The 18,890-nt window shown below is 44.2% G+C and overlaps 1 protein-coding gene across 3 annotated transcripts in view; it reads right to left on the reverse strand.

Annotated features, from left to right (window-relative positions):
- LOC110533297 (peripheral-type benzodiazepine receptor-associated protein 1) overlaps window positions 1-18,890 on the reverse strand; it is a 227,660-nt gene that overhangs the window by 100,675 nt on the left and 108,095 nt on the right. The gene's annotated exons all lie outside the window — the stretch shown is intronic.

Below are 18,890 nucleotides of genomic sequence, written 5' to 3' on the forward strand. Positions count from 1 at the left end.
CTTAATAACTAACGCTGACCTGATAGGCCTATAGATTAAAGAAGCTATAGAATGGGGTAAGGCATGGGCAGACCTTGACAGTATGGAGTATTACATAAGACAACGTAATGAAGCTCAGCACTCAGGAGTAGGGCTCGGTAGGGCTAAAGCAGCAACACTAGGCCGAATACAACCTAGACTGTCAGACAGAGGTGCGAAGCCCTTCATTTAAATCTAGGTTCCGTGACTAAACTATTTTCCTTTAGCTAATGGATAGGTTGAAAAAGAGCTTCCGCTAATTGGATCTGAGCATCTTTCCCCACCTAACAGAGCTGCGTCAAACAAAGTGACTAAGAGAACATAGTGTCCTGTAATATCAACCTGACTGATGTCTACTGTAATATCAACCTGACTGATGTCTACTGTAATATCAACCTGTCTACTGTAATATCAACCTGACTGACGTCTACTGTAATATCAACCTGACTGATGTCTACTGTAATATCAACCTGTCTACTGTAATATCAACCTGACTGACGTCTACTGTAATATCAACCTGACTGACGTCTACTGTAATATCAACCTGACTGACGTCTACTGTAATATCAACCTGACTGACATCTACTGTAATATCAACCTGTCTACTGTAATATCAACCTGACTGATGTCTACTGTAATATCAACTTGTCTACTGTAATATCAACCTGACTGACGTCTACTGTAATATCAACCTGACTGACGTCTACTGTAATATCAACCTGTCTACTGTAATATCAACCTGACTGACGTCTACTGTAATATCAACCTGTCTACTGTAATATCAACCTGTCTACTGTAATATCAACCTGACTGACGTCTACTGTAATATCAACCTGACTGACGTCTACTGTAATATCAACCTGACTGACGTCTACTGTAATATCACCCTGTCTACTGTAATATCAACCTGACTGATGTCTACTGTAATATCAACTTGTCTACTGTAATATCAACCTGACTGACGTCTACTGTAATATCAACCTGACTGACGTCTACTGTAATATCAACCTGTCTACTGTAATATCAACCTGACTGACGTCTACTGTAATATCAACCTGTCTACTGTAATATCAACCTGTCTACTGTAATATCAACCTGACTGACGTCTACTGTAATATCAACCTGACTAACGTCTACTGTAATATCAACCTGTCTACTGTAATATCAACCTGACTGATGTCTACTGTAATATCAACCTGACTGATGTCTACTGTAAAATCAACCTGACTGATGTCTACTGTAATATCAACTTGTCTACTGTAATATCAACCTGACTGATGTCTACTGTAATATCAACCTGACTGATGTCTACTGTAATATCAACCTGACTGACGTCTACTGTAATATCAACCTGACTGACGTCTACTGTAATATCAACCTGTCTACTGTAATATCAACCTGTCTACTGTAATATCAACCTGTCTACTGTAATATCAACCTGACTGATGTCTACTGTAATATCAACCTGACTGATGTCTACTGTAATATTAACTTGTCTACTGTAATATCAACCTGACTGATGTTTTCTGTAATATCAACCTGACTGATATCTACTGTAATATCAACTTGTCTACTGTAATTTCAACCTGACTGACGTTTACTATAATATCAACCTGACTGATGTCTACTGTAATATAAACCTTACTCCCAGCCCCAACCAATTGACAGATAGACCGACTGGGATTATAATCCAGCTCTCCTCTAGCCTTCCTTCCTTGTGGCCTGACTTCTGTACACAGTCATCTAATCCACAGAGAATCCCTCCAGCCAGAAACGTGACTCACATACAGCAGAGGGAGAGAGAGAGAGAGGAGAGAGAAGAGCGATACCTACCCCCTCAAACTGGATGTAAGTCTTAATGATTCTTTAGAAAGGAGAGTCCCTCCTCTCTTTGAATGAATATTCCTTTAAGATTATAATACACTGCTCAAGCACATTCTTAGAGTTAGGATTGAGAGAGTCCTTGTGAACCCGTATTTACTAAACACCTCAGAGTGCTGATCTAGTATCAGGTATCCCCTCTTCCATTATGACAAGGCAAAACTGAATCATTATCAACATTCCTACTCTGAAGTCCAGCAGAGGGCTGTCATGACTGTCCACGAGAATCCAAATCGGTCAGATCAGGTTTGCAATTAATAACTTCAATCAGACCCCCTCTCACCCTAAAGGTGGAATGAAAGAACTAGTGGGGGTTAACAACTCACATCCTGTTGTAAAATCAAAGGAGAAGATTCAGCCCTACGCTCTCAAGATTCACCAAAGAAATGTGCTTTGTTTCAACTGACTTTATCCCGCTGAAGCTCTAACACATTCAAAAACAAATACTGGAACAATATTTATAACACAGAACATGGGGAATGGTCACTCTATAGAACACTAATGTAATTTTGTTCGTTATTTTGTGATGTCATTAAAAATATCATAAAGGAAATACTGTAACTTGGAAAGTATACCCACTCCATATATGAAGTTTCCAGACTCTGCGTTGTGCATGTAATATGAAAAATTAGGAAAGTGTTTTTGTTAAGAGAGGGAGGTGACTTGAGAAGCTATAAGAGAACTTATAGTAGTTATTGCCCGGAGGGAGGTTAGGGAGCGTACCAGCATGCCGGAAATGCCCATTTCGAGCAAACTGATGATGATGTGTAAAAAAAAAATAAAAAATAGACCAGAAAAACATGCACTCACTTGTACGGCTGATTAGCTTTTCTAAGTAAAGTGTCTTCGAAAGTGAATTTAAGTAGGACCATCCTGTTACTCTGCTCAAACCATCGTATTACGCTACTCTCATCGCTCCCTCTGGGGAACCACCGATATGGTTGGCTAGATGACCAAGTGCGCCGACAGAGATGGCCGCCTCGCTTTGCGTTCCTAGGAAACTATGCAGTATTTGTTTTTTCCCCGTGTTATTCCTTACATTGGTACCCCAGGTAATCTAAGGTTTTATTACATACAGTCGGAAAGAACTACTGAATATAAGAGCAACGCCAACTCACCATCAGTACGACCAGGAATATGACTTTCGCGAAGCGGATCCTGTGTTCTGCCTTCCACCCAGGACAACGGAAAGGATCCCAGCCTGCGACCCGAAACAACGACGTCGTAAAAGAGGAAAACAAAGTGGTCTTCTGGTCAGGCTCCGGAGACGGGCACATCGCGCACCACTCCCTAGCATACTACTCGCTAATGTCCAGTCTCTTGACAACAAGGTTGATGAAATCAGAAGAGCATTCCAGAGAGACATCAGAGACTGTAACGTTCTTTGCTACACGGAAACATGGCTCACTCGAGAGACGCTAACGGAATCGGTGCAGCCAGCTGGTTTCTTCACGCATCGCGCCGACAGAAACTAACATCTTTCTGGTAAGAAGAGGGGCGGGGGCGTATGCCTTATGATTAACGAGACGTGGTGTGATGACAACAACATACAGGAACTCAAGTCCTTCTGTTCACCTGATTTAGAATCCCTCACAATCAAATGTCGAACGCATTATCTACCAAGGGAATTCTCTTCGATTATAATCACAGCCGTATATATTCCCCCCCAAGCAGACACATCGATGGCCCTGAACAAACTTTATTTGTCTCTTTGCAAACTGGAAATCACATATCCATAACCACATTAATTGTAGCTGGGGATTTTAACAAGGCTAATCTGAAAACAAGACTCCCTAAATTGTATCAGCATATCGATTGCGCAACCAGGGCTGGTAAAACCTTGGATCATTGCTATTCTATCTTCCATGATGCATACAAGGGCACTCCCCCGCCCTCCTTTCGGAAAAGTTGACCACGACTCCATTTTGTTGCTCCCTGCCTACAGACAGAAACTAAAACAAGAAGCTCCCACGCTCAGGTCTGTTCAACGCTGGTCCGACCAATCTGATTCCGCGCCTCAAGACTGCTTCGATCACGTGGACTGGGATATGTTCCGCATTGCTTCCAACAACAACATTGACGAATACGCTGATTCGGTGAGCGAGTTCATTAGAAAGTGCATTGACGATGTTGTTCCCATAGCAACAATTAAAACATTCCCAAACCAGAAACCGTGGATTATTGGCAGCATTCCCGTGAAACAAAGCGCGAACCACTGCTTTTAACCAGGGCAAGGTGACCGGAAACATGACCGAATACAAACAGTGTAGCTATTCCCTCTGCAAGGCAATCAAACAAGCTAAGCGTTGTTATAGAGACAAAGTAGAGTCGCAATTCAACGGCTCAGACACAAGAGGTATGTGACAGGGTCTACAGTCAATCACAGACAACAAAAAAAGAAAACCAGCCCGGTCGCAGACCAGGATGGCTTGCTCCCGAAGACAGACTAAATAACTTTTTTGCCCGCTTTGAGGACAATACAGTGCCACTAACACGGCCTGCAACCAAAACCTGAGGACTCTCCTTCACTGCAGCCGACGTGAGTAAAACATTTAGGTCCAGATGGCACCCCCAGCAGCGTCCTCAGAGCACGCGCAGACCAGCTGGCTGGTGTGTTTACGGACATATTCAATCAATCCTTATCCCAGTCTGCTGTTCCCACATGCTTCAAGAGGGCCACCATTGCCCGTTCCCAAGAAAGCTAAGGTAACTGAGCTAAACGACTACCACCCCGTAGCACTCACTTCCGTCATCATGAAGTGCTTTGAGAGACTAGTCAAGGACCATATATCCTCCACCCTACCTGACACCCTAGACCCACTCCAATTTGCTTACCGCCCAAATAGGTCCACAGGCGACGCAATCACAACCACACCTCACACTGCCCTAACCCATCTGGACAAGAGGAATACCTATGTGAGAATGCTGTTCATCGACTACAGCTCAGCATTTAACACCATAGTACCCTCCAAACTCATCATCAAGCTCGAGACCCTGGGTCTCGACCCCACCATGTGCAACTGGGTACTGGACTTCCTGACGGGCCGCCCCCAGGTGGTGAGGGTAGGTAACAACATCTCCACCCCGCTGATCCTCAACACTGGGGCCCCACAAGGGTGCGTTCTGAGCCCTCTCCTGTACTCCCTGTTCACCCATGACTGCGTGGTCATGCACGCCTCCAACTCAATCATCAAGTTTGTGGACGACACTACAGTGGTAGGCTTGATTACCAACAACAACGAGACGGCATACAGGGAGGAGGTGAGGGCCCACGGAGTGTGGTGTCAGGAAAATAACCTCACACTCAACGTCAACAAAACAAAGGAGATGATTGTGGACTTCAGGAAACAGCAGAGGGAGCACCCCGCTATCCACATCGACGGGACAGTAGTGGAGAGGGTAGTACGTTTTAAGTTCCTCGGCGTACACATCACGGACAAACTGAATTGGTCCACCCACACAGACAGCGTCGTGAAGAAGGCGCAGCAGCGTCGTGAAGAAAGCGCAGCAGCGCCTCTTCAACCTCAGGAGGCTGAAGAAATTTGGCTTGTCACCAAAAGCACTAATAAACTTCTACAGATGCACAATCGAGAGCATCCTGTCGGGCTGTATCACCGCCCGGTACGGAAACTGCTCCGCCCACAACCGTAAGGCTCTCCAGAGGGTAGTGAGGTCTTCACAACGCATCACCAGGGGCAAACTACCTGCCCTCCAGGACACCTACACCACCCGATGTCACAAGAAGGCCATAAAGATCATCAAGGACAACAACCACCTGAGCCACTGCCTGTTCACCCCGCTATCATCCACAAGGCGAGGTCAGTACAGGTGCATCAAAGCAGGGACCGAGAGACTGAAAAACAGCTTATCTCAAGGCCATCAGACTGTTAATTAAACAGCCACCACTAACATTGAGTGGCTGCTGCCAACACACTGACTCAACTCCAGCCACTTTAATAATGGAAATTGATGTCAAAATATATCACTAGCCACTTTAAACAATGCTACTTAATATAATGTTTACATACCCTACATTACTCATCTCATATGTATATACTGTACTCGATACCATCTACTGCATCTTGCCTATGCTGTTCTGTACCATCACTCATTCATATATCCTTATGTACATATTCTTTATCTCTTTACACTTGTGTGTATAAGGTAGTAGTTTTGGAATTGTTAGGTTAGGTTAAATTACTCGTTGGTTATTACTGCATTGTCGAAACTAGAAACACAAACATTTCGCTACACTTGCATTAACATCTGCTAACCATGTGTATGTGACAAATAAAATTTGATTTGATTTAGTCTATCTTCAAAAAAGCATCTTCAAGAGCAAATGGAAGGAAAATCAACTCTGTAGTTCTGTTCAGGACTACATGATATCACCGGATACCGGACAACTACGAAGAAGGACAACAGTAGAAGAGTTGTTGGAACCAATCAAATCCATACAAACTTTCCCCGAAAAGGCCCAACAACCCTTTTCAAGGCTGTCGCCGGCGGACCCAGGCATTTCACGTTGATGATTTCTTTCTCAAAACAGGCAGCGGTTTGTTTGCAAAGTATATGGTTACTGAAGGTGAGAGTAGTTTCTGAATGTACCAATGCTAAGGGTCTCTGTCCCTTTCCATCTCTTCTTTAACAAACAGCCATGTTGTAGTCATTCCGAGAGGGACGTTAATAACCGGTGCGGAGTGTGTGTGTGTTTATCCCGTGTTCCCATTTAATTAGCTTGTAAATAAATATTTAAACCAATTTGGGTAGTACTGAATCATAAGTAAGGCTGGGGTTTTTGCAGATGCAAAAGGTGGTTACGACTGTTCAGAATGATAATATGATACGAGGTTATGATTAATAAGTTGACTGTTTATAGATGTGATAGGTAAAGACCTTTTAGAGTTTAATTCAGGAGATGGTGACTCTTTAAATAACTGCTCTTGTGGTGCCCCAAATCTTAATGAGTTAATTGTTACATGATTAATTTAAAATCGGGTAACAATTCAACATAGTTACTTAAGTCGATAAATAACAGTCTTCAGATTAATGTTAAAGTCATGATAGGGCTATGGTTGGGGACTTAGTGTGGGGGGGAGTGGATCTGGAGCTGGAGGACATGGGGGGAGTGGATCTGGAGCTGGAGGACATGGGGGGAGTGGATTTCGAGCTGGAGGACATGGGGGGAGTGGATCTGGAGCTGGAGGACATGGGGGGAGTGGATCTGGAGCTGGAGGACATTAGTGTCATATCCTTGTCACCCCGGCTTCAGCGGGTTAAGAGTCAGGAATCAGGTGTCTAATTGTATCTACTTATCTACTGCTGTAGCTGGGCTAGTGCAGCCGAGGCCACGTCTCAGTAACAAGATCAGGGGCAGGTGATCTGAACCCCCCCCCCCCCCCCCCCCCCCTCTTTGTTATTTACTATTTATTTCTGCAACAACGTCCTCATTCATCACAAATTGTAAGCAAGCTAGTTACAGTGCCTCCTAAAGAAATGATTGACATGGGGAAAAATAGGGTATGCTATCAGCTGATCATTGATGTGGATAATTTATGTAAATCTGCTAGTTACTTAGCTCAATCATTTTTTTTTTCAAGGGCACTTGGTGAGTGGGAGGGCAAAGGGGGGGAAGGTGCTCGGGTACAGGTAGGACTCCTATCTGTGCACGTGCCTGAACAGGATCAAACTAAAGACCAGCCGGTGCAATGTGAAGAAGAAAACCTCTCCGAAGTGACTGCTTAGATCTCCTTGAAGAGACTGCTCAGTGCTGCTAGCCATTTGCTATGAGACCACACAATACATCAGGCAGGTAACATAACTATATTTGGGATCATATCCCTCATTATTAGGGTTAGTATGAGTTGAAATCCTTTCAAGGAAGATCAGGACTGGTAAAGAACACTTACTAGAATAGAATGTTAGAAAACTGTCTGTCAATTCACCTAAGCCCAGTCCATTGTTGCAGGTCAGTGCGGCAGTGATAGCAGGCCGGTCCCCTGAGTTCAGATAGGCATGTATAAATGAGGGATTTTGAGTGTTTGCCCACAATGCTGAGGTTCAGAAATCAGAGCCACAGATTATCAGAGTTATCAGGCAGTGTGTCATACAGGTTTTTATTTACGAACTCTATTTTATCAATGTACCAATCGGGCTTCAGGAAGAAGCATACCACAATTACAGCAGCCATGAAGGTTTTAAATGATATCACTGAAGCCATTGACAAAAAACAGCACTGTGTCTCACTTTTTATTGATCTCTCTAAGGCTTTTGATACAGTTGATCATGCTATACTAAGGCAGAGATTGTCGAGTGAAGGTCTTTCGGAGCATGCAGTTGCATGGTTTACTAACTATCTGTCTGATAGAACTCAGTGCACTCAATTTGATGGGCTTATGTCTGTTAAATTGTCTGTCTTGAATGGTGTGCCCCAAGGCTCTGTATTTGGTCCTCTCTTATTCACTATTTATATAAATGATTTAGACAAAAATGTCCAAAATGCACAACTTCATTTTTATGCTGATGATACTGTTATTTACTGTTGTGCCTCGTCTCTTACAAAAGCTTTCCAGAACTTGCAAACTGCTTTTTATACTGTTCAACATACCTTGTGTCAATTGAAGCTTATCCTCAATACTGACAAACCTAAACTAATGGTGTTTTCTAATGCAAGAAATAGAGATTGAGATTGAGGTTGTAACATATAAATATCTTGGAATTTTAATTGATGACGGCCTCTATTTTAAATTGCATATTCAACAACTTACAAAAAAATTTAAGCTGAAATTGGGATTTTTTTACCAGCTACATTTATGCTTTTACTAGACTATGGGGATATTTTATATATGAATGCTTCCGCTCAGTGTTTGATATCAATTGACACTCTTTACCATGGCACTTTGAGATTTATTTTAAACTGCAAAACCCTTACGCACCACTGCACTTTGCATACCGGGGTTGGCTGGCCTTCTCTAGTCACTCGTAGGCTCAGTCACTGGTATACTTTTATTTACAAAGCCATTTTGGGTTTACTACCTTTTTATTTGTGCATTTTTATTGTTCAGAAATGTGGTGGGTCGTCTCTTCGTTCGCTGGACTTTATCCTGCAAACTGTTCCAAATGTCAGAACTGAATTTGGTAAAAGGGCTTTTATGTCCTCTGCGCCATCGTCTTGGAACACCTTACAAAATACTTTTAAACTGGAAGATCTTGTCCCGATTGGTGTTTTTAAATCACTGATGAAGGATTTTGAGGCTGATTCCCTGACCTGTCAATGTCTTTAATTTGCTGTTTTATACTCTTTTAAACGATGTTTCATAATGCCTCATGTGTAGAGTGAATCTCATATAACAAGCAAAAATAGACCCAATGAGCCTAATTTATTAATCAAATTAGTCACATTTTGTAACAGAACAGTCAAATATGTGGACTATTTTGTAGTTGAAAAGTACATAGTGATACATAGTATTTTGTAATGTGAACAGTCAATGTTGCACAGCTCTATTTAGGCAGCCAAATGTCTTGCTGTGTGTAATCCTGTACTGTTTTTGTGTTTTCAGCAGCGCCCCATGCTGACAATGACCTACCACTGAGAGCCCAGTCAGGTGATCTGAGGGTGGCCCTGTGTCACCTGCTCTAATGACCTATCACTGAGAGCCCAGCCAGGTGATCTGAGGGTGGCCCTGTGTCACCTGCTCTAATGACCTATCACTGTCACAGCCAGGTCACAGCAACGTGTACTCATCATCACATCCTTTACACCTCTCCTTCATGGACATTTCGTTTTTTAGACAAAAGCAAATGGTTTTTATTGGAATATACGGATGTGGTGCAAAGAGGAAGACATGCAGACGGGACCTCACTGGAACTGTCACACACTCTGGCCTTTTCACACTATCGTGTTGACCCGAACCATACTAAACCATGCCGAACCATACCGAGCCATACCGAGCCATACTGGACCATACTGAACCATACCGAGGCATGCTGAACCATACCGAACCATACCGAGCCATGCTGAACCATACCGAACCATACTGGACCATACTATACTATACCATACTGAACCATACCGAGCCATACTATACTAAACCATACCGGACCATACTATACTAAACCATACCGGACCATACTGAACCATACTATACTAAACCATACCGGACCATACTGAACCATACTATACTAAACCATACCGGGCCATACTGAACCATACTATACTAAACCATACCGGACCATACTATACTAAACCATACCGGACCATACTGAACCATACTATACTAAACCATACCGGACCATACTATACTAAACCATACCGGACCATACTGAACCATACTATACTAAACCATACCGGACCATACTATACTAAACCATACCGGACCATACTGAACCATACTATACTAAACCATACCGGACCATACTATACTAAACCATACCGGACCATACTGAACCATACTATACTAAACCATACCGGACCATACTGAACCATACTATACTAAACCATACCGGACCATACTATACTAAACCATACCGGACCATACTGAACCATACTATACTAAACCATACCGGACCATACTATACTAAACCATACCGGACCATACTGAACCATACTATACTAAACCATACCGGACCATACTGAACCATACTATACTAAACCATACCGGACCATACTGAACCATACTATACTAAACCATACCGAACCATACCGAGCCATACCGAACCATACCGGACCATACTGAACCATACCGAACCATACCGGACCATACTGAACCATACTATACTATACTATACCAAACCATACCGGACCATACTGAACCATACCGAACCATACCGAACCATACCGGACCATACCGAACCATACTATACTATACCAAACCATACCGGACCATACTGAACCATTCCAAACCATACTGAACCATACCGGACCATACCGAACCATACTATACTATACCAAACCATACCGGACCATACTGAACCATACCAAACCATACTGAACCATACCGAACCATACCGAACCATACTATACTATACCGAACCATACCGAGCCATACTGAACCATACCGGACTATACCATACTGAACCATACCGAGCCATACTATACTATACCATACCGAGCCATGCTGAACCATACCGAACCATACTGAACCGTACCGAACCATACCGAACCATGCAGAGCCATACCGAACCATACCGAGCCATACTGAACCATACCGAGCCATACTGAACCATACCGAACCATACTATACTATACCATACCGAACCATACCGAGCCATACTGAACCATACCGAACCATACCGGACCATACTGAACCATACTATACTATACTATACCAAACCATACCGGACCATGCTGAACCATACCGAACCATACCGAACCGTACCGTACCGAACCATACCAAACCATACTGAACCTACACTGAACCATGTTGAACCTATACTGAACGTATACTGTGCTTGCTCAAACCATACAGAACCATACACTGAGTATAACAAACATGAGGAACACCTTCCTAATATTGAGTTGTGCCCCCACCCTTTGCCTTCAGAACAGCCTCAAATCGTTGGGGCATGGACTCTACCAAGGTGTCGAATTGCATTCCACAGGGATGCTGACCCATGTTGACTCCAATGCTTCCCACAGTTGTTGTTGGCTGTTGTTTGGGTGGTGAACCGTTCTTGATATACAAGGGAAACTGTTGAGCGTGGCACCTACTACCACACCCCCGTTCAAAGGCATTTACATATTTTGTCTTTCCCAACACCCTCTGAATGACACACATACCCAATTCATGTCTCAATTGTCTCAAGGCTTAAAAATCCTTCTTTAACCCGTCTCCTCCCCCTTCATCTACACTGATTGAAGTGGATTTAATAACAAGTGAGATCCATCAATAAGGGATCATAGCTTTCACCTGGATTCACCTGGTCAGTCTGTCACGGTGTTTTTAATGTTCTGTATACTGTCACGCCCTGACCTTAGAGAGACGTTTTATTTCTCTATTTGGTGAGGTCAGGGTGTGATGTGGGGTGGGCATTCTATGTTTTGTATTTCTGTGTGTTTGGCCGAGTGTGGTTCCCGATCAGAGGCAGCTGTCTATCGTTGTCTCTGATTGGGAATCATACTTAGGCAGCCTGTTTTGCCACCTTAGTTGTGGGTAGTTGTCTTTGTCTTTATAGTGGCCTGTATATCCGAAGTCAGCATCACGGTCGTTTCCTTATTCTTTTTTTTGTTTTTGTTTGTTTTGCGACATTTATATATAATAAAAGACATGTACGCTCACCATGCTTGCACCTTGGTCCGGTCATTTCCACCCTGACGACGATCGTGACGACATACTCTGTATATGAATGACTGTTTCTTTGTAACTAAGGTAACTGCAACGGCTTTGCTACAGTGGCAGGAAGGAAAAGTACTGCTGCGACACATAGTTTAATACGTTTGTTTTTATCCCGATTTTGTTCTTTATTTAGACAGCGAAGGAAAGCGAGGGGAAAACAAATGAGGTAGTTTATTAAAAGGACAGAATTGTGCGGACCTGTGGGTCAGAGAGAAGCTCGGCAGTTCTACCACTCAATTAAACTCCGCCAGTACGTTTCAGTTGTATTTTATCATTGTTTGGTGGTAACAAAGCAGGAAGTCTTCACATAATGACCATGTAATCAAGGTATGAAATTGTTATTTTCAAATACAATCTATTTTTGAGCTTAGTTGTGGTCAATTTGCAGTGTACAAATTATTATAATTTTGTTCAGGACCCCCCCCCCCCCCCCCCCCCGACCATCCGCTCAGACAAAAATTGGTCCGCGGCTATATCCCAGTTGTCTACCCCTGCTCTACTCCATGATGATGTTTACTACCCTATCAACAAGCTCTACTACATGATTATGTCTACTTTACTACCAACAAGCTCTACTCCATGATGTTTACTATACTACCAACAAGCTCTACTCCATGATTATGTCTATTATACTACCAACAAGCTCTACTCCATGAGGATTTGTACTACACTACCAACAAGCTCTACTCCATGAGGATTTGTGCTATACTACCAACAAGCTCTACTCCATGAGGATTTGTACTACACCACCAACAAGCTCTACTCCATGAGGATTTGTACTACACTACCAACAAGCTCTACTCCATGATTATGTCTATTATACTACCAACAAGCTCTACTCCATGAGGATTTGTACTATACTACCAACAAGCTCTACTCCATGAGGATTTGTACTATACTACCAACAAGCTCTACTCCATGAGGATTTGTACTACACCACCAACAAGCTCTACTCCATGAGGATTTGTACTACACTACCAACAAGCTCTACTCCATGAGGATTTGTACTACACCACCAACAAGCTCTACTCCATGAGGATTTGTACTACACTACCAACAAGCTCTACTCCATGAGGATTTGTACTACACTACCAACAAGCTCTACTCCATGAGGATTTGTACTACACTACCAACAAGCTCTACTCCATGAGGATTTGTACTACACTACCAACAAGCTCTACTCCATGATGATTTGTACTACACTACCAACAAGCTCTACTCCATGAGGATTTGTACTACACTACCAACAAGCTCTACTCCATGAGGATTTGTACTACACTACCAACAAGCTCTACTCCATGATGATTTGTACTACACTACCAACAAGCTCTACTCCATGAGGATTTGTACTACACTACCAACAAGCTCTACTCCATGATGATTTGTACTACACTACCAACAAGCTCTACTCCATGATGATTTGTACTACACTACCAACAAGCTCTACTCCATGAGGATTTGTACTACACTACCAACAAGCTCTACTCCATGAGGATTTGCACTACACTACCAACACCAGGTCTTGACAACCATCTGGACCCCTCACACCAAACCAGACACAGAATAAGAAATAAGCTGAACTGATTAAACCAGTAGTTTATGATATTAATGATGTCTTAGTTGATTAACTGCTCAAAAATACCTAGTTCATAGCTACTGAGTAACTTAACTACACAATATAGCCTACCTTCTAGCCTGGGTCCATGCTTCCTAAAGCATGATGGGAACTAGGCCAACACACAATATAGCCTACCTTCTAGCCTGGGTCCATGCGTCCTAAAGCATGATGGGAACTAGGCCAACACACAATATAGCCTACCTTCTAGCCTGGGTCCATGCGTCCTAAAGCATGATGGGAACTAGGCCAACACACAATATAGCCTACCTTCTAGCCTGGTTCCATGCTTCCTAAAGCATGATGGGAACTAGGCCAACACACAATATAGCCTACCTTCTAGCCTGGGTCCATGCTTCCTGAAGCATGATGGGAACTAGGCCAACACACAATATAGCCTACCTTCTAGCCTGGGTCCATGCTTCCTAAAGCATGATGGGAACTAGGCCAACACACAATATAGCCTACCTTCTAGCCTGGGTCCATGCTTCCTAAAGCATGATGGGAACTAGGCCAACACACAATATAGCCTACCTTCTAGCCTGGGTCCATGCGTCCTAAAGCATGATGGGAACTAGGCCAACACACAATATAGCCTACCTTCTAGCCTGGGTCCATGCGTCCTAAAGCATGATGGGAACTAGGCCAACACACAATATAGCCTACCTTCTAGCCTGGGTCCATGCGTCCTAAAGCATGATGGGAACTAGGCCAACACACAATATAGCCTACCTTCTAGCCTGGGTCCATGCGTCCTAAAGCATGATGGGAACTAGGCCAACACACATATGACCTGGACAATGCAACACAAGGCTAAACAGAGGGCGTAAACACGACACACAAAGCCTGATTTATACCTCGACTACAACTTACTTAAGCACACATGGCCTATAGCCAAAGCATGGCTCACGCTTACTATAGCACATATACCTATCATTGACACGAGGCCAGGTTCATGCTTCCTCAAGCACCCTACACATTCTATAGGTGTAGAGCCTATAGACAAGGCCAGGCCCTTGCTTCCTCAAGCTCATACCCTACACATACCATGGGTTTAGGTCCTATAGGTCTTGCTTATTGCAGCAGTGTCACATCCCATTCAGTCAGTGGAGCCCGGGGGGCATGGACAGGAAGCCTTAAGCACATTGGTATAATCCCTGCGGTGGACTACTGAAACCACTAACTGGGTCATTTCTTTTAAAAGCACCTTAATGGATTGGCCTGGTTACTGGTTTGGTGTTCAGTTTTAATACAATTACATAGCATCGTCGGTGCTATACTGATATCATCACGCTGCTCTGTCCCCAGTCCTGACCTGGCGGTCACTAAGTCACTGACAATATGCTGCTCTGTCCCCAGTCCTGACCTGGCGGTCACTAAGTCACTGACAATACGCTGCTCTGTCCCCAGTCCTGACCTGGCGGTCACTAAGTCACTGACAATATGCTGCTCTGTCCCCAGTCCTGACCTGGCGGTCACTAAGTCACTGACAATATGCTGCCATGTCTCCAGTCCTGGTGGTCACTAAGTCACAGACAATATGCTGCTCTGTCCCCAGTCCTGACCTGGCGGTCACTAAGTCACTGGCAATATGCTGCTCTGTCCCCAGTAATGGCGGTCACTAAGTCACTGACAATATGCTGCTATGTCCCCAGTCCTGACCTGGCGGTCACTAAGTCACTGACAATATGCTGCTATGTCCCCAGTCCTGGTGGTCACTAAGTCACTGACCATATGCTGCTATGTCCCCAGTCCTGGTGGTCACTAAGTCACTGACAATATGCTGCTATGTCCCCAGTCTTGGTGGTCACTAAGTCACAGACAATACGCTGCTATGTCCCCAGTAATGGCGGTCACTATGTCACAGACAATATGCTGCTATGTCCCCAGTCCTGGTGGTCACTAAGTCACTGATATTATGCTGCTATGTCCCCAGTCCTGGCCTGGCGGTAACTAAGTCAACAGTTACAAAATAGGTTTTGGGGACAGGTGTCAACGTAACTCGACTAGTAGATCTCTGCTCACGCCCCTTCAGCTTGCAGGCGAGTGTTATGGCACCTCCGTAAACCGGGTGGGAGTTACAATGTTGGATTTAGTGAAATGAATATTGAAAATTAATAACGATTTCAGATCGGCAGGAGAAATCCAATTAGTTGGGACTCATCGTGCAATAACAACAATATGGACAACACAACAGAGCAGCTAAACTGATGCAGCAGTCTACAGTCAGAGCAGCTAAACTGATGCTGAAGTCTACAGTCAGAGCAGCTAAACTGATGCTGAAGTCTACAGTCAGAGCAGCCAAACTGATGCAGCAGTCTACAGTCAGAGCAGCTAAACTGATGCTGAAGTCTACGGTCAGAGCAGCTAAACTGATGCTGAAGTCTACAGTCAGAGCAGCTAAACTGATGCTGAAGTCTACGGTCAGAGCAGCTAAACTGATGCTGAAGTCTACAGTCAGAGCAGCTAAACTGATGCTGAAGTCTACAGTCAGAGCAGCTAAACTGATGCTGAAGTCTACAGTCAGAGCAGCTAAACTGATGCTGAAGTCTACGGTCAGAGCAGCTAAACTGATGCTGCAGTCTGTGGTCATCGTTACCTCTGACCATAATAACACAACACATCTGGATACCCTAAACCTTAACTAACTACAGTCCTTAGTGTTAGGGCTATATTAATATCCTGTATAGCCTAGCCACAGTCCTACAGTCCTTAGTGTTATATTAATATCCTGTATAGCCTAGCCACAGTCCTACAGTCCTTAGTGTTGTATTAATATCCTGTATAGCCTAGCCACAGTCCTACAGTCCTTAGTGTCATGATAATATCCTATTTAGCCTAGCCACAGTCCTACAGTCCTTAGTGTTAGTGTTATATTAATATCCTGTATAGCCTAGCCACAGTCCTACAGTCCTTAGTGTTATATTAATGTCCTGTATAGCCTAGCCACAGTCCTACAGTCCTTAGTGTTATATTAATGTCCTGTATAGCCTAGCCACAGTCCTACAGTCCATAGTGTTATATTCAAATCCTGTATAGCCTAGCCACAGTCCTACAGTCCATAGTGTTATATTAATATCATGTATAGCCTAGCCACAGTCCTACAGTCCATAAGGGGTATAGCCCAAGATTAACCGCACACACACAGAGCCACTGGGACCTAAACACACCAAAACAAACCCTCACTAAATACAACCTACCCCTTTCCAGTGATCTGTGGCAACGTCAAGATATCCCCAGCCCCCAATTATCCAGAGCAGGATGAGACAGGGCAAGGCAGGGCAAAGCAGCCAGGAAAGTCTTTGGTTGGAGAGTCGGCAGGAGTCTTAACATTACCTACCATCCAAAACCCTCTCACCGCTACCACGGCAACAGAGAGAGGATTACTGGACTGTACCATTCTGTTGCTAGAGAGGGAATTAGAGTGCACAGCCATACAACATGGCCCCTTTCTGTGGCATCCGTGTGTGTGTGTGTGTGTGTGTGTGTGTGTGTGTGTGTGTGTGTGTGTGTGTGTGTGTGTGTGTGTGTGTGTGTGTGTGTGTGTGTGTGTGTCATTCTCTGTGTGTGTGTGTCCCACAAATTACAGATTACCACAACCAGAATTCTCATCTAAGCTGCAAAGAGAGAAGTGAATTTTAACTCAGAAACTTTATGTACAATTCTAAATACAATTTATCATTATTATTATTATTATTATTATTATTTTTGTCCCCTTTTTTTGATGTCTCATTGCTCCAACTCCCCAAAGGGCTCGGGAGAGGCGAAGGTGGAGTCATGCATCCTCCAAAACGTGACCCGCCTAACCGCGCTCCTTAACACCCGCCAGCCAGCCGCATCAATGTGTTGGAGGAAACACCGTTCGACTGGCAACCGAGGTCAGCCTGCAGGCACCCGAGGTCAGCCTGCAGGCACCCGGCCCGCCACAAGGAGTCGCTAGAGTGCGATGAGCCAAGTAAAGACCCCCGGCAAAACTCTCCCCTAAACTGGACGACGCTGGGCCAATTGTGCGTCATCCCGGGCTGGGTTGTAGCACAGCCCGGGAATGAACCCGGGGCTGTAGTAACGCCTCCAGCAGTGCGATGCATTTGCTTAGACCGCTGTGCCACTCGGGAGGCCCAATATTAATTTATTTTTAAATCAGTCTTTAAGGAAGGTGACTCTGGAGGAGGGGTCTTTAGGGGAGGTGACTCTGGAGGAGGTGTCTTTAGAGGAAGTGACTCTGGAGGTGTCTTTATAGGAGGTGACTCTCTACGGTCTTAATGAGCCTGCAACCAAAATGTGAATATTTCCAGATTTTTTTTTGTGTACCTTTATTTTACTAGGCAAGTCAGTTAAGAACAAATTCTTATTTTCAATGACGGCCTAGGAACTAGGAACAGTGGGTTAACTGCCTGTTCAGGGGCAGAACGACAGATGTGTACCTTGTCAGCTCGGGGGGTTTGAATTTGCAACCTTCTCGGTTACTAGTCCAACGCTCTAACCACTAGACTACCTACCACCCCTACACTCTAACCACTAGGCTACCTACCGCCCATACACTCTAACCACTAGGCTACGCTGCCGCCCCTGTGTGGTGTATAATGGTGTTACGTCTAGGTGTAGTGGAGTGAATGTGCGGGAAAGAATCATTTCGAAAAACTCTTTAGTCATCGGTGTTGCAGAGAGAGAGAGCCGAGGAAGCATGTGACTTGTGTCTCTTGATCTGGCCCAAATTCAAGACAGGGAATCATCTCATTATGTCCTCTGGCAGTCAGGCAGATCACTGTAGTCAGCACAGCACACATACCCATTATATAACAGCAGCTAATGCCAACGTAAACAGACACTAAGCCAAGAAAAACCCCCAGCGAACCAAATTCCAAATTAACAAATGCAAACGCACAGCACATAATCCTAACTGTCCTGCCTGACTGCGGGGCTACGATACTAAGGGCCCATCATACACCCATTCACCCCTTGTAGTGAAGACACATGACCTGGTCCTTGTCTATCAGTTAGCTTCTCAAATTTGGCCCTAAACACGGTGCGTCACATCACTG

Source organism: Oncorhynchus mykiss, chromosome 10, assembly GCF_013265735.2.
Source record: "Oncorhynchus mykiss isolate Arlee chromosome 10, USDA_OmykA_1.1, whole genome shotgun sequence".
Taxonomy (NCBI): Eukaryota; Metazoa; Chordata; class Actinopteri; order Salmoniformes; family Salmonidae; genus Oncorhynchus; species Oncorhynchus mykiss.